Raw genomic sequence first — 23612 nt, forward strand, 5'->3', positions numbered from 1 at the left:
GTGCAGCCCGGCGGGCACCGGCGCTCCCCCGGGCCGCTGTCAGACATGGGACACACAGGCAAAGGCCACGGAGCCACTACAGCTGCCGGGCTCGCAGGGACGGCGCCACCATCGCCGGGCCCGACCTCGCCCGACCAGGGAGCGTCCCCCAGCGGGACACCGTGTGCCCCCGGGGGAGGCCGCAGGCGGCAGGAACCCCCCGCCCTGCCGGCAGCGCCCAGCGTCCTGGCGGGGGGCTGGCGAGGAGGGAGAGCCGCTGCAGCCGGGAAGTCACCCGGGGGGAGACGGCCGCAGCCCAGCGACGCCCCCTGCGCCCCGAGAGCCATCGCCGACAGCTCCGTCCCCACGGAGCCGGGGCGGGGACGCTCGACCCCGCCCGGGGAGCGGAAGGCGGGGGGAGGCCGAAGGGAGGGGGACGGCCTCCGCCCCGGGGAGGCAGGAGGGGGGGGAAAGGGAAGGGGCCGGAGCTGCCCCGCAGCGCCCGAGGGGGGCCGGGGCGGGGGCCGGGGCCGGTCACTCACCGCCCGCCGCCGCTCGCATCCGGCACCTGCGGCCGCCCCGCTCCCGGCAGCGCCCCGCGTCCTCCGCCGCCGCCAGGCGCCGCCAGCCACCGCCCGAGCACATCGAGCGAGCGCCGAGCCACCGAGGCGGGCGGGGGGGGCCGCCAAGCCCCGAGCCGCGCCCCTCACGGAGACCCCGCCCCTCACGGAGACCCCGCCCCTTTCCCGCCTCCCTCCCTCCTAACGCTGAGCGGGGGTGCCTGAAGGCCTCCGAGGGGAGTGGGGTTTGGTTCTGCCATGGGTGAGGCGCAAAAGAAAAAATACAAACTTAATTATAACAGTCTTGAGTACGGCAAGGACAACAATGACAGGACCCGAGGGAATGGCCTGAAGTTGTGCCAGGGCAGGTTTAGGTTGGGTATCTGGGAAAGGTTCTTCACCCAGAGGGTGTTTGGGCGCTGGAACAGGATCCCCAGGGAAGTGATCACAGCACCAATCCTGGCTGAGCTCAAGAAGTGTTTGTACAACGCTCTCAGATGCATGGTGTGACTCTGGGGACGGTGTTGTGCAGGGCCAGGAGTTGGCCTCGGTGATCCTTGTGGGTCTCCTCCAGCTCAGCACATTTTGTGATTCAGTGAACAACAGTAATAAATGATAACTAAACTGCTCCCAAGCAGATAATTAATGTTCCCAGCATTATCATCTCTGTCCCTACAGGCAGAAACTCACCCAGCAGTAGTGTTGGGACTCCAGCCTGAGGTGTGAGGGAGGCTGCCAAGGGAGGTCATGGAGTCTCCCTCTCTGGAGACATTCCAAACCCACCTGGACATGTTCCTGTGTCACCTGCTCTGGGTGACCCTGTCTTGGCAGGGGGGTTGGACTGGACAGTTGCCGGAGGTTCCCTCCAACCCTAACCATTCAGTGACTCTGTGAGGGGAGGTGCAGAACGATGGATGGGGGGCAAAAGCTCAGGCAAAAATACTCAAGCAGTGCTGTCAGCCCCAGGTGATGTAAATCTGTCCTCCTTTCATGATAAACCAGTAAAAATGTTTCTTTTCAAACCCATTGGCTGGCTGGGGGGGATTCTGAACACAAGGTCTTTTCCTTGCGGAAAGAGTCAGGAGATCTCCTTTTTCATTTTTTGCTGGTACTGTTCGATATTTGGTTGCAAAAACCAAATTCAGACAAAAATCTTATTGGGAAGGAGAGGAAAAGCAATGAGACAAAGAAAAAAAAAAAAACCCCAAACAAACAAAAACAAAAAACCAAACCAAAACAAAAAAACAAAACAGAAAAGAAGAATCCATTCCTCATTTTTCCTCCATGACAGCTTGTTTGAATTCTCTCATTGAATGCTTGTCATCAGCTGTGCCAAAGAAAACTGCTCCTTGAGAGGCTGGTGGGATCAGAAGGCCCCACCCAGCGTACCTAGGTCCCAGCCCAGTGCCCTCTGAGAGGAGAGACCTGTGCCCAAAAAGCCCATTAACTTTTCTGGGACTCCATAAAGGGAACTGTGTACCCAGAAGGTTTAGTAATAAACAACCATGAGTTTATGTTTAGCTCAAGTGATAAATTTCAGGGCCAAACTGCAGTTGGGTTGCAGATTTGATTGAATAGTCACCTCTGCTGTAAAAGATCCTAAATAGGTGAATCATTAAGAAGAGGGAACCTGAACTTGAAAAGAGTCAACCTCCCCAGTGTTAAACCCCTAAGTGAGGACAAGCTGACAGACCTTTTGCTTGTGAAAATGTCACCTAGCCTTTAGGGATTTTAAGCTGCTGTTTCTAAAAGGCTGCTCAGCAGTATTTTTACGCAGATTGTGATCCTTGGGAATTTCTCAGAACAGCACAACCAGGCTAAACTCTGCAAGAACAGAAACCTTATAAAAGGCATGTGTACTTTCTTCACTGGCATCCACACAGGCAAATCCTCCTATTTCCACAAGCAGCATCCAGGAATCTTATGATATATAGGGCCCTGGATAACACTCAGTGCAGAACTTCCTGTGTGGCGCACTTTGTTCAATCTGCGGTGGGTGGTTTCCCCAGCTGATGTTTAGTGACCATCACCTACCCCTTCAGTGACTCCAGAACAAAGCTGACAGTGACTGACTGCAGATGTGACCCTCTGGAGAGAAGAAACACCACCGTGCATATCTCTTTGGAACAAAAGGAAGAAAATTAGTGTGGTTAAAAAATATATATATATATCTGTCATATATATATAACTTATGATGTATATATCATAATATATAGTATATATTTGCTGTCATATATAATGCTGCTAATATAAATATATTACTCTATAGAACTCCAGATGCTGTTAAAGAGATTAATCTATGCAGTTAAAACTGAGGAAAGAAGTGACAATTTGTAATGTAATGACCTGGTAAATAGTAAGTGTTATACCTCATTGAGGTCACAAGAGTAATTGCTCATTCATGCCTTTTTCTAATCCATTTATGCAGATTTGACAGTGATCTGTAAACATTACATCTCTCTACAAAGTTGGGTAAACAGATTTGAAAGCCAGAGAGATTATTATGATCATCTTGTCTAACCTGAATATTGAAAGCTGTAGAATTTCCTCCAGCAATTCCCACATCAAGGTCTTTCTGTAGTTGTTTTTAAAAAAGGCATCTTCATTTTATTTCAAAGAATAAAATTTGTTATTTATTTATTTTGGAGAAATGGCAAATCAATCATTCTGCTTTTGAAGATTTCTCAGTGGTTATACTAACATGTACCACACTACCTTAATGTGCAAAAAAAACCTGATAGAAATATAAATGTTGTTTGAAAAGGTAAATTCATCTAGCTGCAGCATCTGTCCATTGCAAGCCTGCTTCTTGTTAACAGAAATATCTTCCTTTTGAAGATGTTTGTGAAATGCAGCAGATTTACTCCTTCACTTTCTCTTGACAAACTGTATGGATTAGCTTTGATTCTGCACTGTGTAAGTGCCTTTGCAGAACTGTTTTCTGAATGCCTTCAAGCTTAGAGATATTCCCTAATTTTTTTTGACAAGTGGACTTCCAAACCAGACCTTCTCCTGCTCCTGTTTAAATTTGTGAGGCGAGTATTATAACCAGGGAAATCTGAGGAACAGAGAAATGCTAAGAAGCATAAGGTTGAAAGTGACCTTAAGAAATCATCCTTTCCAGTTATTTTCCATGCCCCAAGACAGGATCAACTACTCTTTTGTTGTAACATAACTGTTTTTTCAATCTTGTTCTTAAAGGCTTCCCAGTATGGTGCTTTTGCCATCACCTCAGGCAATTTTTCCTAGTGTTTCTCTACCCTTATCACCAGAGGTCTTTTTTCCAATGTATGCTCTAAATATGTCCCCTACTGCAATTTCAGTCCATTAGTGAAAGGTTTGTCTTTGCTGGCCTGGAGAACAGACTCTTTGCTTCCTCCCTGTAGCAGTCTTTTCCATATTTAAAGGCCCTGTTATCTTCTTTGCCTCATTATTCCAAACAGTCCCATTAATATCCTGATATTTAATGTTGTCTGGACTGGTAATCAAGCTTTAACTCCCCTGCAATCTTCTGCAGACACCCAATGTCATTCTGGAAACACAATTCCCCAAGCCAAGCCAAGCATGATTCAGGTGAAAAACTTGAAAAAAAAACCAGTAACAACATAACACTAAAATTTAAGCCTCACCATGAGGTAGCAGAGCAAAATAATTGCTTTGCCTATTTTGCAGGCTGTTTTCCTGTGTCTATTCCATTTGTATGGCATTTTTCTTTTTACAACAGCACAACAGTGGTGACTCGTGCTTAGCCTGTGATTCACTCTACATTTTTTCCAGGCAGCTGTAATCCTGTTTAACTTTTCCCCATCCTGTATCTGGGGAACTGATGATGCTATGTCTATTGCACCTATTGAATACCATCTTTTGTGTTTTTCTTAATAAAAACCCTCATAACCAGTTTGAAAAATTCCCTCTGAATACTAATTCTGCTCTCTAACACTCTTTTGTCTGCTCTCTTCTTCATGTCCTCTTCAAATATATCAAACTTGGTCTCTACTCCATTCTTTGAATGTTTTATAAGGAGTATCAGATACAGGATAGACCCTTGAGAAACCTCTTTCTATACATCTCTCCTTTTGCTAATGGTCCCATTTTGCCAACTCTTCCTCAGAAATGGTTCTGCCTATTCTGACACCATGGGGTTTTCAATTTGGACCATATTGTCTTTGCTTATGCACAGGAAACATTGACTTAGGCCTTACTAAAATGAAGATATATGACTTTTTAATACTTCTCTTCTTTGTATAGCACCTATTATCTTATTTTAAAAGGAGATCTTATTGGTTTAATAGGATTTGTTCTTGACAAATCCATAGTCATCATTATTTGTCTGTCTTGTAATGCATACAGATAATTCAAATGCTTCATAATTGCCACAAACTGAACCTATCTGATTTATAACTCACCAGCTTCTCCTATTTTCCTGTGTGTACATAACCAAAAGCCTATTTGAAATTAAGAGGGCTGCTTCCATGACCATGTTGTGTCTTCTGAACTGGAGATCAGTAACCCACCAAAGCCATGGCAGTAGAACCAGGAGCAGAGCCAAGAACCCCAAATCATCATTGACTGCTCTAGCAAATCTGTAATCACTGCACAGCCTTTCTTCACCTCATTGGTTCTACTTCCCTTTATTTCCTTGAACCATCAATGTAACATCCCTGTGGATGTTGTTTTCTAGAAGTTCCCATAGATTTTATAAAAAATTCATATACCTCTTTCAATTTCCAAGCAGATTTCCTGCATTATATGCTGCTCCCAAGACTAGCTGCTTTCTGCTTCCTCCTAAACTGAAAATCACCTGGGTCTGTGTTGTCAAAGCAGCATCCAGGAACTGATTTACTTAAATCTTATGGCTCTATTTCTTTTTTTAATACATAGCTACAGAAATAAATTCTTTGACCATGGCAGCATTTGGCTATTATCCGTGAACTTACACCAGAAACTTTCATTATGAAGTTAAATATATTTATCTTTGCTGAAAGGCGAGAGAGAAAGAAACAACTTACTGATCAGTGTTTTCTCCCAGATGATTTCTGGTATGCTTCAAGAGAAACAACATATAAATTAATGCACACAATATTTTGAGTTTTCTTCCAGAACATGCACAATCACTTTTTCCACATCAAACAAAAAATATAGTCTTTGCACTTTCAACCATTTCCAACAGTACACAAAATTCTCTCACTCTTTTACTTTCTTGGCTAACACCACCCTAATTCTTCCCTTTCAAGACTTATCCAAGGAATCTGTGCACTACTGACCCAGAGGCATTGTTTCTCTAAACAGCACCAATGAAACAAATTACTAAATTACTTTGTGCAGCTAAAAATACTGAATGCTGTATACCACAGCTCTGTCAAGGGTGTCACTAGTAAGATGCATCAGTTTTAATACTTCTTGAGACAAGCCTTTATGTACTGTGGTTACTGTAAAAAAAATGGAAGGGGAGAAGTTGAAATTGAAACCAACTTCAAATTTTGCTCCTTTTCTTTCTCAAAGGGAAAAAAATATCCCACTTCAAAGGCTGTTTGGCAGGTTTTGTCCTTCAAATTCCAGGTGGGATTCTGTTTCTCTTTTCCACAAGAACAAACTCTGGCACAAATGCTTTAAATTCCATACTTTGGGAATAAGCAGGGAAAAGCTATTCATCAGATATTTTTTCAGACTTCTGAAATCATGTTGAGTGAGCACAGAGATCAGGTCTCAGTGGTGAACTGAACTGTACTCATGGGACCATTCCTTGCTGCCTGAGCACCCCAGGTCCACTCCACTGGAAGGGAGCACATCTCTGCTCCAATAGCACTAACACTTCCTAATGTGTCCTAGTGAAAATCAACTTGAGTAACAAAAAACTATTATTTAATTATCAGTTTCAGTCATTTTGATGGAACCAATTTGTTTCCCTTATTTGCCTCATTCAGTGTCTCTGCAAAACTGTATGTTTTTAAAGGAAATTATACAGGAATTCTTGTGTTTAATATTACAAATAAAGGTTCCATTTATTACTAAATACCTTCTTGTTTACTTTTTTTTTCTTTCTTTATTATTCTCCCTATCTGTCTCTCTCTTCTTCTTTCCTCTTCTGTTTCTCCTAACCAACTGATCTCTAAGTCTCTTAGGGTGAAAAAGAAAAGGAAAATTATGAAATAGGGTTCAGAAAAAGGTGATGAGAATGGCAAAAAGTAGATAGATAAACTATGCAGCTGGGCCAAGTATAATTAATTTTTCAAAACTAACTTTTTAGGTAATTTAGATTCAGATTAGTATCACAACTATGCTGTTAGCAACAGGTTGCATTTTACATCATTTAGATATATTATTAAGTTCCTTTCAGAGAGAAAAAATATTTTAGTATCTCAGACAAGCAATTATCATTAAAATGTGAATCTTGGTCTGTGCCTTAAATGTATGATCAAAGGTATAGATCATCTTAAACCTGTTAAAAACATGACAATATTTAATTTTAGTGAACTACAGTTCTAGTCTTTAGTGTTTCTTAGTAACATTTATTCTTAGACACAGAAGTTTAAGGGGTGTTTGGCCTTGACTTCAGATCTTCAGCAATTTCCACAGAAATTTCTGAGAAGAATGTTAGCCAATGTTTTAAAACACAGAGGCCTAAATTTAGACTGTTAAATCTGTATTTAGCCTTGCAATGTGCTGAGCTCTTGGGCTGTGATCCAAGAAAGCACTTATGAGTTCCCATTAACTAGAAAACACTTTCAGGTCTATTATTCACTTTAGCAAAAGAACTGAACTCAAATACTTAAAATTATGCATGCACATTAAGTAGACTGTTGGACTTAGCCTTATACAGTCCCCAGTTCAGGTCAGCTCATACCTGAGACCCTGACTCACTTTATTCTTTGAGACACACTTTTCAAAATGTGGTCAATATTTAAATACATTTATAATTAATATTCTGTCCTGTTTCTATGTTGCTATTATATAATAATAACAACTATAATAATAATAATAATAATAATAATAATAATAATAATAATAATAATAGAAATAGTGTTTTGCATGCCCAAATCCTGCACGTGGGAAATAATCATCCACTTCTGAAAGCTGGATCAAAGTTGCACTGCACTGGTTAAGAGTTAGTTTTCTGTGTCTGGGAGGGACAGGATGATGAATAGGACACACTATAGCAAAGGCATTCAGAAGAACTGTGACACTGAAAACAAGGAAATACTGGTATAGATTGTTTAGGGAATCCATGGAACCTTGTTTATTGGAAGCCTTTAAGAAGTGGCTAAAGCACCTCCAGGAACAATTCTATTCCTGGAGCTATAGTCCTTCCTTAAGAGGCAGGATGTACTAGGCACATTCATAAGGTGCCTGTGAACCTTTTAAGTTTTGACATCAGGCTTGTGTTTGCTCTTGCTGCTGGCTGGCTTTCTATGCTGGTATCATTACATTTGCCCACTTAGGACTTGTGTCATGATTCAGTTGTGAGCAAGCAGCAGGAGTAAACAATTTTTTTTTTGATTGTATAAGTATTTCTAGCCACAGAAAAAAAGGAGGGCATGTGAAAACTGGCTAGAGAAGTTTCCATTCCGTTTGTCCATTTCCCAAAGCTATCAACTGCAGTGAAAGACATCAGTTGTGATCTGACAGAAATCCTGGTGTTTTCTCTAAAGGCATTTGCAGAAGAAAAATGACAAAATCAGAATTAGAGGAGTTAGAAGAGGTCATTTGTGAATGTGACAATCACTGGTTATTGTGCAGTGCTGTAGTAGATACAACCTCTATGTGCAGCAAACCCACTGCTAAAAGTGCCCCGTATGCCCACCACAAGATCCCTCCTGTTCTGTGCTGTGTCTCAGTTGTGCCAAATGCCAAGCTGATGGTGTGACTGTACCCTCAACATGGTAGAGAAACCTTCATGGAGGAGAGATAGAGCTGGAGGGGCATTGTCTTCCATTTCAACCCATTTTTCCCAATTGATTACTGCTCTCATTTACAAGGCAAAATTGACCTGCTATAAATAAAAAATTGAAGTCCTCAATTACTCACTTGTGTTGCCCTTCATAGAATCATGGAATGATTAGGGTTGGAAGGGACCTTAAATGTCACCTAGGTTCAACTCTCCTGCCAAGGCCAGGGACGTCTTCCACTAGACCAGGTTTCACAGAGCCCTATCCAGTCTGGCCTTGAACACTTCTAGGGATGGGGCATCCACAGCTTCCCTGGGCAACCTGTTCCAGTGCCTCACCACTCCCATTGTAAAGAATTTCTTCCTAATATCTAATCTAAAGCTTTTAATTGGAACCCATTCCCTGTTGTCCTGTCACAACATGCTCTTGTAAAGAGTGTTGCCACATCTTTCCTGTAAGTTCCCTTCAGGTACTGGAAGGCTGCAATTAGGTCACCCTGGAGCTTTCTTTTTTCAGGCAGAACAATCCCAGTTCTCTCAACCATTCACCTCAGGGAACTTGTAATATCCAGCTGAAACAAAACTCTCTGGTAATTGTAACGAGGCACAATATGTGCATGCGAGATACACTTTGATTGATTGCTACACAACCCTTAGCTTGGGGCACTTTTTAACAGCCAAAATCAACTTGCTCACTGGGAAATGTATCATGAGGGAGTTTGAAAATAGGATTCAGAACCAGCTGGAAAGGCCCAGTTAAAATCTGAACTTCGCCAGTGGGGAGATCTTGACTTTTCAAAGGAGAAAATGATAATCTGGAGGAATGCTTGGGCTGACATTTTGATTTGAGATTGCTTCTGTTAAAAAACCAAACCCCCCCCAAACCCCCAACAACCACAAAAAAAAAACCAAACAACAAAACCCTAAAATAAAACTGCACAACAAAACACCACAACAAACCAACCAAACAGAAAATCCCACCCTGCTTATTTTGTTACTTCACTAAATTGCAAGAAATGTTTGTTGCTTGACTAAAAGGTCTACAAATGTCAGAGTTATAGATAAAATCCCAAAATAGCATCCTGAAAACTCAGAAATAGGAGAGACATTTAGTTTTTTCAAATTTCTTTTCCTTTCAGCATCCAATTTTATCTCCATTCTGGAACATATATAAATTTAAATAGTTGGGTAATCCTAAAAATGTGTGCCTGTAGGTAAAAACTCCAATTCACTCTTCCTCCAAATAATTTCTGAGATACAGATCAGCAGCTAAATTGTATATTTATTGTTAAACATTTCCTTATGCCTGAATTCTGGGAACAAAACATAATTCCCAAAAGACTTCAATAGTTGCACTTGGCATATCAGGATAAAAACAAACAGGATCATGCCAACCTTTAATTTTTGCACACCCAATAAAAAATCACCATCAAACAAAAAAAAATAGGCATAAAGAGAAAAGAATTCTGTAGACTTGAAATATTGTCAAGGGATCAGTGAATTTTTTTGATCAAAACTTGAAATTTGCCACAGGTACTCATGCCCAAGCATGTTCATTTCCAAGCAGGGAGGTAACAATGACATACTAACCCTGTTTGCTGTGGAATTACATTCCTGCAGAAATCCAGGGGGGCAAAGCACAATGCTAGTGCCAATTGCACATCCAGACATAGTTGGAATTTTCCTTCCTAGAGAGTGCAGGGGGGCTGTTTCTCTTTCTCTCCACACACATTATGTGTGTAGCTATTGAACTCTGCAAGACTTGCAAAGAACACACTTTATATTATCTTTTCATTTCCATGGCATCTGTACATTTAAAGTTTCATGCCTCATTGTGTCTGCATGTGATCATCTTGTACATGTATTTAAATTGCTTCTCTTGCCTCTGATCTTCAGAGACAAAAGCAACATTGAATTCTTTTTCCATTATATATTTTTACAAAAGAACTACTGTAAAAATTAATCAAAGATATGCTGCTTTTTATTGTTTTTTTTTATTTTTTTTTTTATTTTGGGGGTTACTTTTCCTCATATTGCAGTGGTTTTGAAATTGAAACGTTGCACTGCTGAGAAAGTGCCATGAAAATATAACCCACTGCATTCCAGGAAAATAAATAAGCAAGGCCACCCAAATTTTCAATTAGTGCTAGTGCAGTATGCAGGAAATGGCTGGAGAACCGTCAAAGGCAGCCTTAGGCTGGGTCGTGGATACGGAACAGTGACAGGAAGGTTTGAAGCAGGAATACAGGCTCAGTGTGAAGATGGCTCTTCTCCAAGGAAAACTGCATACTAATAGGTTAATACTGGTTTCCTGAAACATACAGCCTGGGTATTACATGCTGGAATTTACATTCTGACAAAGGCAATTGCTGAGCCTGGAGACTTTGCTTTTTTGGTGATGAAATAACACTAGAAAGTTCAAACTGCATTATATATTTCATGTTTTAAGCTTATTAAACATTCAAAGTACAAACTGTGCACATATTTTTAAGCCACCTGAAATAGCAACAGCCTCACTAGTTTGGGAAACTAGTATGAGAAACATTACATTTCAACAGGTCAAGCTTGTTTGGAGTAATCCCAGCAAAAGATACCGACCAAGATGGAGTGATGCCACTTTTAGAATAAACCTGCCTGGAATCGAGAATTACTGCCCAATCAAGCAGATACACACAGTATCAGGCGCCAAACACTTTTCTTTAGCACCGCCTTTGCAGACAAAGTGGTATTTGGAAGGTATCTGAAAGGCTGAGTTGGACAAAGCACTTCAGAAAACAAAGAACTGAAAATCACAAATGAAGACACTACCTCTCTTTCTGCAAGTCAGAGGAAGGGCTCCCAGTGATGACAGAAGATGTTGTGCCAGGCCTTCATCCTGAAAGTAAGTGCCTAAAACAAGAGCAAAATTAATAAAGCAGAGAAACTTTATGAGAAAGACCAGTCCAGCTAAAGAATCCAGCCAAGCTTTCCCTACAAGTGTCCTCCTATGTCACTCTTTCCAACTGATGTTGCAAGTGTCAGCTGAGGGTGGCACTACAGCATCACAGAAGACCCTCATCCCCTCAGCCAGACCCATGTTCTACCTCTGCTGTCTTTATAGAGGGTGGCTGGCACGGGAGCACAAAAAACACCAGTGGAAGTGGGGAAGAGATAGTGGGTTTTTCATGGCATCTGTGGGGCCTAGATTTTTCTGTTTATCCATCTTAATGTTTCTACCATTACACTAGTGCAGGCATGATCCCATGGCACAGTGAGCAGCCAGAGGTGCCCAGCTGTGCTGCCCTGCACCCACTTAAATCACAGGCTGTGTCTCCAGTGGTTGATCATGTTTATTTATGAGGTGCACACCGGTTTCATTGTCTTCCACTGCTCAGAGAACTGGAAGCCCATACTGCAAGTCTTTTTAACAGTTTTAATTGCACTAAAGTCACTGGGAAATCTGCCCAGATAGAGCCTGGAAAAACTGGGCCACAGAAAGAGACCCATTATAATTATTTGCAGTAGGAGGCAGAAACAATCCTTTTCTAGTCCCTGCCTCTCCCTTGGAAATATTCTGTGGGATTAAATTTGCTGAAAACTGTTTGGGGTCCATTGAGTGATGCACTTTCCACTTCTTCTCAGGGAAGCTGTTTTAAATAAGCTGTATAAAAATTTTAAACATCGCATAGTATTTTAAGTTCTGAGTACCATCCCTACCCTGGAATCTTTTTAGTTTAAAGTCAGTAATTGTGTCAGTTGCCTGTGAAAGAGAAATTAACGGAGCAAGGGAGGAAGTGGTGGGAATTTTGGGAGTTTGCATTTGTGTTCACACATAATGATACATTGTTTGGTCATATGTGATAATTATTTAATCAAATGGAATTTGCCCTGTGGTGCTTTACATGACACTGCTGCCAATCACCCCAAAGCAAATAAATCTTTCAGGTGCTGAAGGGAGCGTTTACTTGCCTGTCTTCTGGAGAGCTGCATGCTGTGAATGCCAAGCGGCACATCTAACACTGCTGAAGGGATCTGTGGGCAGCCATGTGGAATGGACATCAATTCAGGGCAGAATTTATGCATTTTGGGGAGTCTAGACAACTTTCACAGAAACTTGGATATCTGTGTAAGGCTGGATATATTCTCAATAATTGTCCTGAACAGGATGCTCTGCTGAACAGAGGACACAGATTTTATGAAAAGGTACTTCTTCCTTATAGGAGAAAGCACCTCATTTTTTTTTTCCACGTGAACACTCAATCCACAATAAATGTTTATAAAGTTCCCCTTCACCAAGTTTCTTAACTGCTGAAGAATAAATATTTAAAGAATCACAAATACTATAATCAAAACCACGTAAGATGCTACAAGAGTGTTCCCTTTTGTACGAAAAAACAAAGGAGCTCAAGCTTGCAGAAAACTCCATTGCCTGGTTTGAAAACTGATACACTGTACAATACAGTGTGTATTATCTTTGTGCAGTATTTTTATAACAATACCTTAAATGCCATTGGCTTAATTCTTACCATATTACTATAACAAATCTATGGAAGCTCTGCAGAAGACCAATGGAGAGGAGGCTTGGGGGTTACATCTGCAGGGGCTTTAGCCTCTATTTGGTGAAGTCCTGGGGATGAGACCCGTATTTGAGATTAAAGATATGCCTAAGTGCTTTGCTGGATGGGAACTTGCAAGACTGAGCCCTTTGCTGGCACTCAGGACAGAGACTTTCAACACTGAACAAATTCCTTATGTGGACAAGTTATTATTAATAAAAAGAAGTTTTTAAAAATCCCACAAAAACAGTACAAAAACCAAAAAATACATTTCCTAATTGTAATAGGTAAGTAACACCTGTAACACCCTGAGAAGAAGGGGAGCAGCTGATGGAATCTACCAGCTGATTTCAGAAATATAATTATATGCATAAAGTTGAACAAGACTTTTAGTTAAGTCATTTGGGTAAAAAATCTGGTTCCATGGAACAAAATGGGATAAATTTCCATTTTTGACATGGGCCCAGCATTTTGTGCATCCCTTTTACGTGACACAGGCTTATTTGGAACCATCTTCTGACTCTGAATTTGACTCTAATATTAAGTTAAATGGCAATTTCCTATGACCAGTGACCAAATTATCCAATAAGATCTACTTAATACAATCAAAATAAAAAAGGTAGAAGTCATGTTATTTTAATGCAACTGATTTGTTTCCTGAATTTTAAGCAAATGGGACAGAAGGATCAAGTCAGTCATCCAAAAATTTACACCAATTTAGAGGTATTTTGAACAAAATCCCACACTTTTGCCCAGGTAGAACTTTCTTAATTCTATGTCTTTGTCCCTTCTTTCCTGTCCTGCAAGTATTCAGGGAAAAAGAAAAAGAGGGAAGAAAAGCTCTTCTATTTAGAAAGGCAGGAAAATCGAGAGGAAGTATAACCACAATAACTCTGGACTCCTGGATATCAAAGATACTTTCCTGCTTTCCTGTCCAGACCATCATACAATTGCTCTGTGGAAAACAAAAATAACTTTAAAAGGTTAGATAATAAAAGGTGAGGGGAATGTCCTGGAGACATTCCTGTGCTCTGGCAGTTACCTGGCTGCCCACACACTCCTGCAGCATTAATGCAGAATGCAGCAGATGCAGAACCAGCACCTGAGCATCTCAGCCACAGATTTTGGGACACAGCCCCCACGCATACACCTGCACTGAAATCCTAGCCCACTGCCAGGCTGCTTGCAAACCAGCAGTGACTTCAGCAGAAGTGGAGAATGATCAGAAACAATTTTCTCCTTGTGTGTTCTCTATGCTTGTAATTAACTGTACATTAACATGGAACATTTCTATACAAGTTCTCTTTTCATCAGCAAGAGGCATACCCATGTATTTGAGCGTGGGGAGAAAGAGAAACCTGTTGCTGAGGTCAATGTTTTATTATTTTTGCTTTCCTTTCAGCCTCCAGGTGTAAATGCTAAATTGAGAAAATGAAAATTTGAGAATGGGGTCTGACTTTCCATTTATGGTATATCTAATTTTCACAGTAGCCATCAAAAATGAAATAATTTAACTATATTTTTCCACAGTAAATAGCTGTGGACTAATTTCAAATCCAGTGCAGGAGCTGAAGAATTAATAGGAGAAATAAGTGAAAAGATAACAGACACATGCAGTTTTTGTTTGTGAAGGCATTATTGAAAGCAGAACCTCTTGACTGAATTACCTACTTTGTTGCTCTCTCATATATCACTATGCCTTTCTCCTCTCTCAAGATGAATCACCATAGCAAAAGACCCCTACAAAAAACTAGCTCAAAACTAAGTGTGGTAAAAGCCAGAGGAGGAATTAGACAAGCTTTCTTCTGCAAATTATAAGAACTTCTCATGCACATAACTATTGTTTATTTGATTTACGTTCTGTTTAAGCTTTCTGGTTTTCAAAAACCACCAGAGGGAGCCCAAAACCTCTCATAAATATGAGTAAAGGCGTGTTGGAGTCAGCAATGAAAAAATGGAGTAAGAATTAAGCTGTCTTTGGGTTTCAAAGGAATACACTAATTGTTCGTTCACCAAAATCCACATAGATGAAAAAGTTCTGGACAATGATGGATGAATCACATAAAACTATATTAGAAGAGTATTTTAAATTTATTCCTGACAATTAAGAATACAACCCAGAATAGTCTGAGCATGCCAAAAGACACACATTAGAGTTGAGGATGAAATTATTTAGGCAGCCATATACCATACAATACATAATCATTTAGGAATATACTTTTGAGCTCCACTGCTGCATCTGTTTAACACTATCAGGTGCAAAAACCGTAAGTGAAGTTATTTATGAGATGGCCCCAGGGCTGCTTCTCATGTCTGCCACTGTTTACTCCCTTATAAGTGCTGGTGGCTAAGGTAATCACTGGGGAAAAGCTGATTCTTTGGATAAGAGTGTGAGGAGCACAGTGTCATGATTACATGACTATCACAGAGAAGCACTTCAAAACCTAGACTGACATACTGTATGACTTTCTACTGATTTGGCTTTTCATCAGCTGGTCACTGACTGATCCAGCTAAGCATTACCTTGACTAGAAAATAAAATATATAAGGAACTATGTGGATGGTACAAGTGGGCTTACCAACCACTCTTACCAAAGAAAACAAAAAATGTCCAGAATAAGTCATGATTTCTTGCTGCAATTACCTTATATGAAGGCTCTTCCAGAAGGTTCAAAAATATCTGACTAAAACAAAAGTAGATCCTAGGAAAAGCCCATGAAATTTGGCATGATGATACAGGAAATGGCATATAATTTGTTTCCCCTTTCCAGGTCAGTATTTTCAGGATGCATGTCCTAATTTTATAGATATGGGAAAAAATTAAAAGTTCAATTTGCAGAAAATCTTAAGAGGAAGATGGACAAGGGATAAGATCTGGTAGCAGGACCTGACACATGAAAACACTGTTCCTTTGAACAGCCAAGTGAAATTAATGAAGATTAGATGAGCTGCATTTGCTGTGCCAAGGACCGATTTTTTACCTTTATTAGCTCTCAGGAAAGGCTCTACAACACACTCCTTTTTATTTTGGGCATAGAAGGAAAAGCATCTTTGAGCACCCTGGTCTAATGGAAGGTGTCCCTGCCCATGACAGTGGTGTTGAGACTAGATGATCTTTTAGGTCCTTTACAAGTCAAACCATGCTGTGATTCTGTGATACTGTATATATCTTTCCCTTGATGGATTGTCACAGGTTTTAATTGCAACATTTTTCAAACCAAACTTCAGCCCTGGTTCTGGAGGTGAACATGAATGTAATTGCCCACAGTTTTTACAGATGTAACTATAGAGCATAATTTTCATCTATTACAGCAAATCTTACCACTTGTTTCACTGCTGTGACCTCAGCAATGGAGGAAACAGTTCTTTCCCAGTTTTAGCTCTGTAGTGCTCTGGGGAAGAAGTTGCTTTAAGCAATGCCTGAAGTGCTTGACTAATATGCAGTTCTGTTTACCTGCACATTACAAATAGACTGGTCAATGCCACAAAGCAAAAGCCAGTAAAACCTGGATTTGTAATATTCCTGCAGCGCACATCTTGACTACACCAGTGAGTTCTGTAACACTACTGATCTCAAAAAAAAAAAGGGTCTAATTCAATTTGAGTAAAATGAGCTCTCTATCTGATCTACCTTACTTGGTCCATAGCATAACTCATTAAAGATGCTTAAATAAAAAACAAATAAAAGGAACAAAAGGTAACATCATGTTATCTCTGGTTCACTTCCTTTTAGGATACACGGCACAGAATTGCAGCCAGTTTATTATTTGAGTACTCTGCAGATGAGGGATCGAGTAGAGATCAGTTAATTAAAAAAAAGAGGATATTATTAGAACATCATCATTAAGGGGGGAAATTGTTTGAAAGCCAGGAAATTCCTTGTTTAGTGTTCACAAAGACCTGACCACTAGAGCTTCCTCATTAGGAGAGAAAACTTACTCTACCAGAGGGCACACAGATTACAAGATGCAGAAGAGGATGAAAGAAAAATGCTCATGCCTGCATCAGGTAAAAAAGGGCATCAGTGGTGGCTAAATCCACCCTGACAAATCTTTCTGCAAGGGACCAATGCAAAACCCCCACACATGACTCTTGTATCACATCTCTGATGAACCCCATAAAACTCAATCTACATCTGTTCTTGCTGCTTTAGTGTGACAAAAATTTTGCAAAATGGAAAAAAGAGGGCAAAAATCTCACATTCTTCATGCAAATTGCAGACAACCTTCCTCCCCTTGGACCACTCCCAGAAGGGCTGCATCCAGGGCTGGAGTGCCATGATAGGTGGTGATGTGCCCATGCAGGTGGGGAAGGCAGAGTGGCCACCCCAGGGTGGGCATGTCAGGGGCTACAGGCACCTCGTGGGGCCCAACAGGGCTCTGCTGCCTGGGACAGCAGCTGGAGTCACCTCCAAGGCACAGGCACAGTGCAACCAGGCACGTTGGTGAGCCTGAGAGCCAGCTGTGGTGGGATGCCTTAAAAATCCTATGCCCAGGGGGCAAGTGTCGGACTGTAGCTGTTCCTGAAACTCGGCTTCCCCAGCCTTAGTCTCCTTCCTCACCCCCATTCCCACGACTCGGCACAGTTGGGGATCGCTTCTGCTGCCTTGGCCGGCTGTCACTGGCTGCCTGGCCATCTCTCTTTGAGCCCATGAGTCACTTCCTCTCCTCAGATCCCACCTTTCAAAACTTCCTTTTTCCTTTTTGGGGGTATGTGTCTGAAAGCCTTTTTTGAAAGAGGGCATTGGGCTTACCATGGACAAAAGCTTACCAAAGACAAACTTCTGGGAAGCAGCATGTTCTCCTGTCTGAGGACACACAGCCAAGACCTTACAGTCACATTCCTGTGCTCCCCATGGTGCTGCCATGCACAGCTCCACACTGACCTCCCCAGTTCTTTGCCCTGACACACTTCAGCTCTGGGGGGCTGGAAGGGGGCTTCTTGCCCCATATCCTGCCTGCAGGTGTGGATAGACAGAGGGAAGAAGAGAGAAAGGAGAGGCTCATCCCAGTTTCCCTTGCTGGCACCAGCTGCTGCCTCTTGCTCACAAAGAGCAGCAGCCCGTGGGTTCAGTCACAGCTGGAGAGAAAACAAGAAAGTAAAACAAAAAAAAATTAACATAAAAAATGGAGTTCCTTTCTTTTATCCTTCTTCTTTTTTTTTCTTCTTTTTTTTTTATCTGTTGGGAATTCAGACTTAACATTTTTCTCTACAGCTATGAAGGTTAGAGATCTGTTTCTTGGAGAGCAACAGTGAACCCTCCTAAAATCAGTGACTGTGTCAGAAGCTTCTCTGGCAAGCCAGTAGTGCCACACCCTTGGAAGTTCCCAGGTCTTTGTGATACCCCCTTGTGTGAGATGCAGAGGTTATGTGTTCCTACCCCTCATAGGCAATGAGCACCAAGAAAGTTAAAGGGGGAGGAGAGTGTGGATGTGAGAGGAGAGGTGTGTGTGGGGGAGACTTGTCAGGGTTTGTGTGGTGGTGCAGGCACAACTTGTTCCCTCGGAGATTTCTGTGCTATCAGCAAGGCAATCTCATTGGCTAATAACTTAACCTGCAGGTACAGAGGCCAAATCTGCTTGCACTCAAAAATTCAGAATGAAGCTGTTAGTTAACTATCCCATTTGTCACTGTATTTTCAGAATTATGCCTGATATTTTGCCTACCTGTAAGGCTATTATTGCTTCTTTGCTGTGTGGTAAAGAACCATTTACCATTAGAACAGGAAGCATAAAGTCAGATTCTCAGCTGGTGTAAAGCCACATCTGGAATAGGGGGCTATGCAGGTTCATGCTGGCTGACAATTCAAGCTAATTTATAACAAGTATTTGCTGTGGAAGAGATCCTGTGTTTGAGTTGTTTTACAGCAGGGACTTGCAGTTTTCATGCTGATTTTATGCCATGCTAATTAAGTCACTGGGCAGACAATTGCAGTATTTAAATTAAGCATGCAAATGGATGTGGTGTTGAAAGATACTGTTTCATTAGTATCTTCCATTTTCAAATATTATGATGCTTTTCATGGCCAAATACACCCACAAAACTGAGAGGGAACGTGAAGAAAATAAACTGTGTGTATAGATTCCCATGTGTTGCCATACTGGTGTTACAGAGCTGCACCACTTCTGGTCAGGGGGTTTTGAACCTTGGCCAGTCTGCCCCAACCTGACACTGTGACGGAGAACTTAATGGACCTTTCTAGTCAGAAATAAAAAAGCAGGAATTACTACTGCTTTTTACTAACATTGGGAGGGCAACACTAATACAGATAGGAGAAAAATTTTCCAGAGGAAGATGTGCCAAATTTGCATAGAGAGATTAATAAATTACCATAAAGTTGAAGGAGGAGCACACTTCACCAACACTTCTAAAATGTTTTTATATTCACAAGGTTTTTAAAAGACAAAACCCATGAAACACATCTTAGTCCAAAGTCTAAATAAAATATTGGTTTTCAGATGCAATTTTTTTCCAGCACAAGTGTTGGTGTAAATTCCTTATCAAGAAGTAAGAAAGAAATGGATTTCTCTTTTCAGATCAAGAGAGCAGCTTTGGTAATGGCTGTATTCGTTCATCTTTCCATTCCAAACATCATCCATCATGCCTTACATCCCTTACACTGGACTGCAGAAAACATACCACAAATTCTACTTGGAATAGCAATGCATCTTGAACAAAGCTGCCTAAACTCAAAATTAAGTTTTCAACAACTGCATGTTAAAAAGAAAATCAATGAAAGAAAAACAGCGAGCTCTACTGAATAAACATCCCACAGTTAAAAAAAATATGTTTTGATTGATGAAGGAAAAAGCCATGACATTTTAGGTGGCTTAAAAGAAATTTCAAGGATCATATTAAAAAGAAAGTTGGCATTCTATTAAAATAGTTATCCCAAGAGATAACTGGAATATACTGGGAAAAAAGGACATAGCCTGGCTTTTCCCATTTCTCAAAACAGTTCATTAAATTTTCTTTTCTTCATCTCATGTCCCCAGTTGAGGGAGTTTACATTCAGGATCATCAACTTTCTTGGTTGTGAAGCAGCTCTAATCCACTTACTTGATCCTCCTGCAATCAATTAATGCCATGCTAATCCTGTGCTGGCCATGCACAATGTGGAAAACTAAATGTATCACATTATCTACAAGAAAAGTATTCAGGAATCTAGATCTGAATCCAAGACACTTTCACCTCTACAGAAAGGTCAGGATGAAACACTCTATAAGATTTATGATATCCGCAAAAACAGCAAGGTAAGCTCCAAGGAGAAGCAATATCTTTCATCAGATCAACTGATCCAGCTGCAAAAAGCAGACAACATTTCAGGCACAGAGACCCAGTGCAACTATGGGCAACATCAGGGGTTTAGTTTAGAATAGCCCCGCAGTGAAAGAAAGTCTTTTAGCATTGGAAATTTACACAAATACACAAATTTACACAAATAACAAATAAGTAATTATCTTATTACTAAGATAATTTTTTTATACTCTTTATGAAAAACGTTTTCATGGTGTAATTAGAAATAAATTTTCAGCTTTGATTTTTATTAGAGCAACCCATAGGAATTTATATGCTAGAACTAATAATGCAGACACATTTTGCAGATGCAAAATTAGTTATATTTGTAGTATTGGAAGGCTCTGTCCAGTCTCACAGATTTTTAAACTGAGTACATTGATTCCAGAGGGTCAATGATCCTTTTTCAATGACTCAATTTCTATTCTTACAGACAGTATGAATCACATTCTTTCTTGAGAAAGTGTAGGTCAATGGAATTACTATGGCAAATGCAACTTCCTGTTGACTGAACTTTCCAAGTGAATGTCTTCACTTATAGTACTTTGAATGCTACTCTAAGAGCATGTTTGTAAAGCAAAACCTCTTTGGGAGAAGCAACCTGCTGCTATTCTTTCTCGTATTTGCCTGAGCCTGTTTATCTACTTCAGTCCTTTATGAAGGCAACAAGATGGCACAAATGTTCCCATGGGAATGTGACGCTTGTGCATATCATCCTCCCTGAATTTTGTCCTGAATTTCCATGACTCCTGTGCATTATCAGTGGGATTCTTGATTATTTACGCAATTGTAGTTGCCTACAGCTGGACAAGCTCATGGCAAGTTCCTCCTCTGTGTATATTGGCTACCATTGCTGTACTCTGTCCTATTTTATTTCTCTTTCAGATATAGAAAGAGGAGTGAAGTGTAAAATCATGGAGACAAAAACAATCAAAGCCATAAAAACGCTGAGCAGCTCAATGCAATGGTATTGTTTTGTTCACAGACAGCCTATCCAGCACAAAGGAAGTGAGGTGGACTCACACTGAAAAGAAACAGACCCCTTCTGTATGGCCAGGGCCCCAAGGATTCTGCTCGTGAGGCTGCTGGTGCTCATGCCTTGGGCTCTGGAAGAAAATTTCTGGGACCTTCTTGTCTTACCTCCCTCTTGGGCAAGCGCAGCTTCCTCCTCTCTGGGTGGTCTTTCCAGCAATGGAGGTCTTGTCCTTCTGCTCTGGTGTGACCCAGCAGTGAACTGAGCTCATTAAATGTACTTGCCTTTCCTTTGAAAAAGAAAAGGGTGGAAATAGATGGATCCAAGTTATGACGATGATGCATTTCTATGAAAAAAAAAATAAAGACAGCAGACTTGTTTGTAGAAATCAACAGCATTTCACCTCTGTGATACTTCTTTCTTGAGAGGCCGCGACTGTCAGATCAAGCATTTCAAGACACGTCATTTCCAGAAGAGAGGAGGTAGACACACACTCTTGATCGTGTGCTTCTGTTTATTCTGCGTAAGGGATCTAGGACACCTGTGTTAGTTTTAAAGCTACTACATGTACAGCACTTGACTGCTATATTTTGGCAAGTCCCAGCTGTTATTTCACATGTGTGAACTAAGAAAATACCCAAGGTAAACACAGACTTAGAAGAAGTACCAAAAACATTTACAATAAAGTGCAAGTATAGCCCAGTATGTTAACCTGCTAATATATACAGTGTGCTGGCCCTGATCTATTTCCCTTTAGAGAGGCAAAGGAAAAGAGATGTAACAAAGCCTGTGTGAAGCACCACAACTGGTTACCAGTTTTTTTCTCCCAAAGCAGCAGCACCACTATGAATTGCTTTTCTCTTATTTCTCTTTACTCACAGCTATTACCAATCAAGCTTACCCAAATGCAGACAATGCAGAATAGAAACATTTTTTTTCCTGTTAATTTTGCACATCTGACAGAATTTAATTTAAATATCAGTTTAAATCCAGATTACTTACATGTGTGCACATGCTCACACTCCCCCTCTACATACACAATGTTAAAAGGACATTACAGATGATAATTTATTTTTCTCTGCTCTTGCTGCATTTCATAATATCCCTTCTCTCTTGAAATACTGCCAGAGAAGATTGTCTTTAATAGACTTCAATGGTGTCAAAAGAACCTCAGGAAATGAGCACTGAGGTGAACCTAAGGTCCACTGTGTGCCACCAGGAGTCTGGTTATATACACTGCTTTGTACAGGAGGCAAAGATCTGCACCCCTGATGTCTTGCCTCCAAAATCCAGTGTTCTGTCCACTTTCTGTCTCCTCTAATTAAAGCCCGTTATTTTGACCTGCTTGGCTTCTTGTCCAGAAGTGATGTTCTTTTACAACCTCCTCTTGCTCACACTCAGTTTTGAGTTACGTCTCAGAAACTTTTAGATTTCATTAGAAATGAGTTTTACTAGAAAAACAAGGCTACTTTATCTCCATGACTTCCTGTACATGGGTCACATCCTTTTAAGTAGTCATCATCTCTGTAAATACTATCCTTAGAGGTAAGCTTTCCAGCTGCCTCCTGACATGTTCTGACGTAACCACCCTGTAGTCTGTAAGCCAGATCTTCTATGGGGCAAACAAATAAAAAAATGAGCTATTGATTCAAATTAAAAGAGTCAAACAAGGAATTTCCAGGCAGCAACCTGAACCCAGATTAATGTTTCCTGATTTATTTAAGCCAGGAGCCTAGCAGGTATGAGAAGCTGTAGGAAAAAAACTTAGCTTTTCATTAGTGACAAGACTAAATTTTTTTAATGTGATTTCAGCACTTTGTGTATCCAGGATCAGTTCAAGATCCAAAGGAACATTTCCCAACGTTTTAGCTCTCACTTGTTTAATTAGTTCCTGATGTAAATGAGACCTGTTCTGACGAAGTTATGCAAGCTTGCTGTGTAATACCCACATGCCATTTTGTGATTAACTAATTTCTTGCTCAAAAGCTTTCAGGAGTAAAAGACAAGTATTGTATTTGTCCCATGTTTGACATGGCAACTTTCAATTGAAATATCATGACCCTCTAATTATAGGTGCTTCAAACTCAGTAATGTTTTGCTTACATCACTCACTACTTCCATTCATCATAATCCAGGATTGCTCTAGTTCACTCAGCAGTAATTCTAGCTGGCTTTCATCATTCCCATGGAAAACATATATGAACAATTAGATCTCTCAGCAGAAGGAATCAACCTCATCTGGAGATTTATGAAAGCATTGCAAAAAAAAAAAAATCATGTATATATTTATGTAAGCAATAGCAATGAATAATTATGTAAATATCTGATAACAACATGGCTCATTTTATCAATGGTGAAACACTGATTTGGTTCGATTCTTGAGA

At 40.7% G+C, this 23612-nt stretch overlaps 1 protein-coding gene and 1 long non-coding RNA gene across 2 annotated transcripts in view; both read right to left on the bottom strand.

Annotated features, from left to right (window-relative positions):
* The window catches only part of EXOC2 (exocyst complex component 2), a 126577-nt gene extending 125904 nt beyond the window's left edge, over positions 1-673 (bottom strand). Inside the window, exon 1 of the mRNA XM_071452965.1 lies at positions 522-673. The gene's annotated coding sequence lies outside the window, so the exon portion shown is untranslated. The remainder of the gene's footprint in view (positions 1-521) is intronic.
* Positions 674-11232: 10559 nt separating this feature from the next.
* On the bottom strand, positions 11233-23053 carry LOC139600500 (uncharacterized). The gene is made up of 3 exons (XR_011682575.1): positions 21632-23053; positions 21396-21517; positions 11233-11313 (listed from the first exon to the last, which is right to left on the bottom strand). It is a non-coding gene; the product is annotated as an uncharacterized lncRNA (long non-coding RNA).
* Between the last annotated feature and the right edge of the window lie 559 nt (positions 23054-23612).

This window comes from Agelaius tricolor, unplaced genomic scaffold, assembly GCF_023055355.1.
Source record: "Agelaius tricolor isolate 1412-34295 unplaced genomic scaffold, bAgeTri1.0.p SCAF_2, whole genome shotgun sequence".
Lineage (NCBI taxonomy): Eukaryota > Metazoa > Chordata > Aves > Passeriformes > Icteridae > Agelaius > Agelaius tricolor.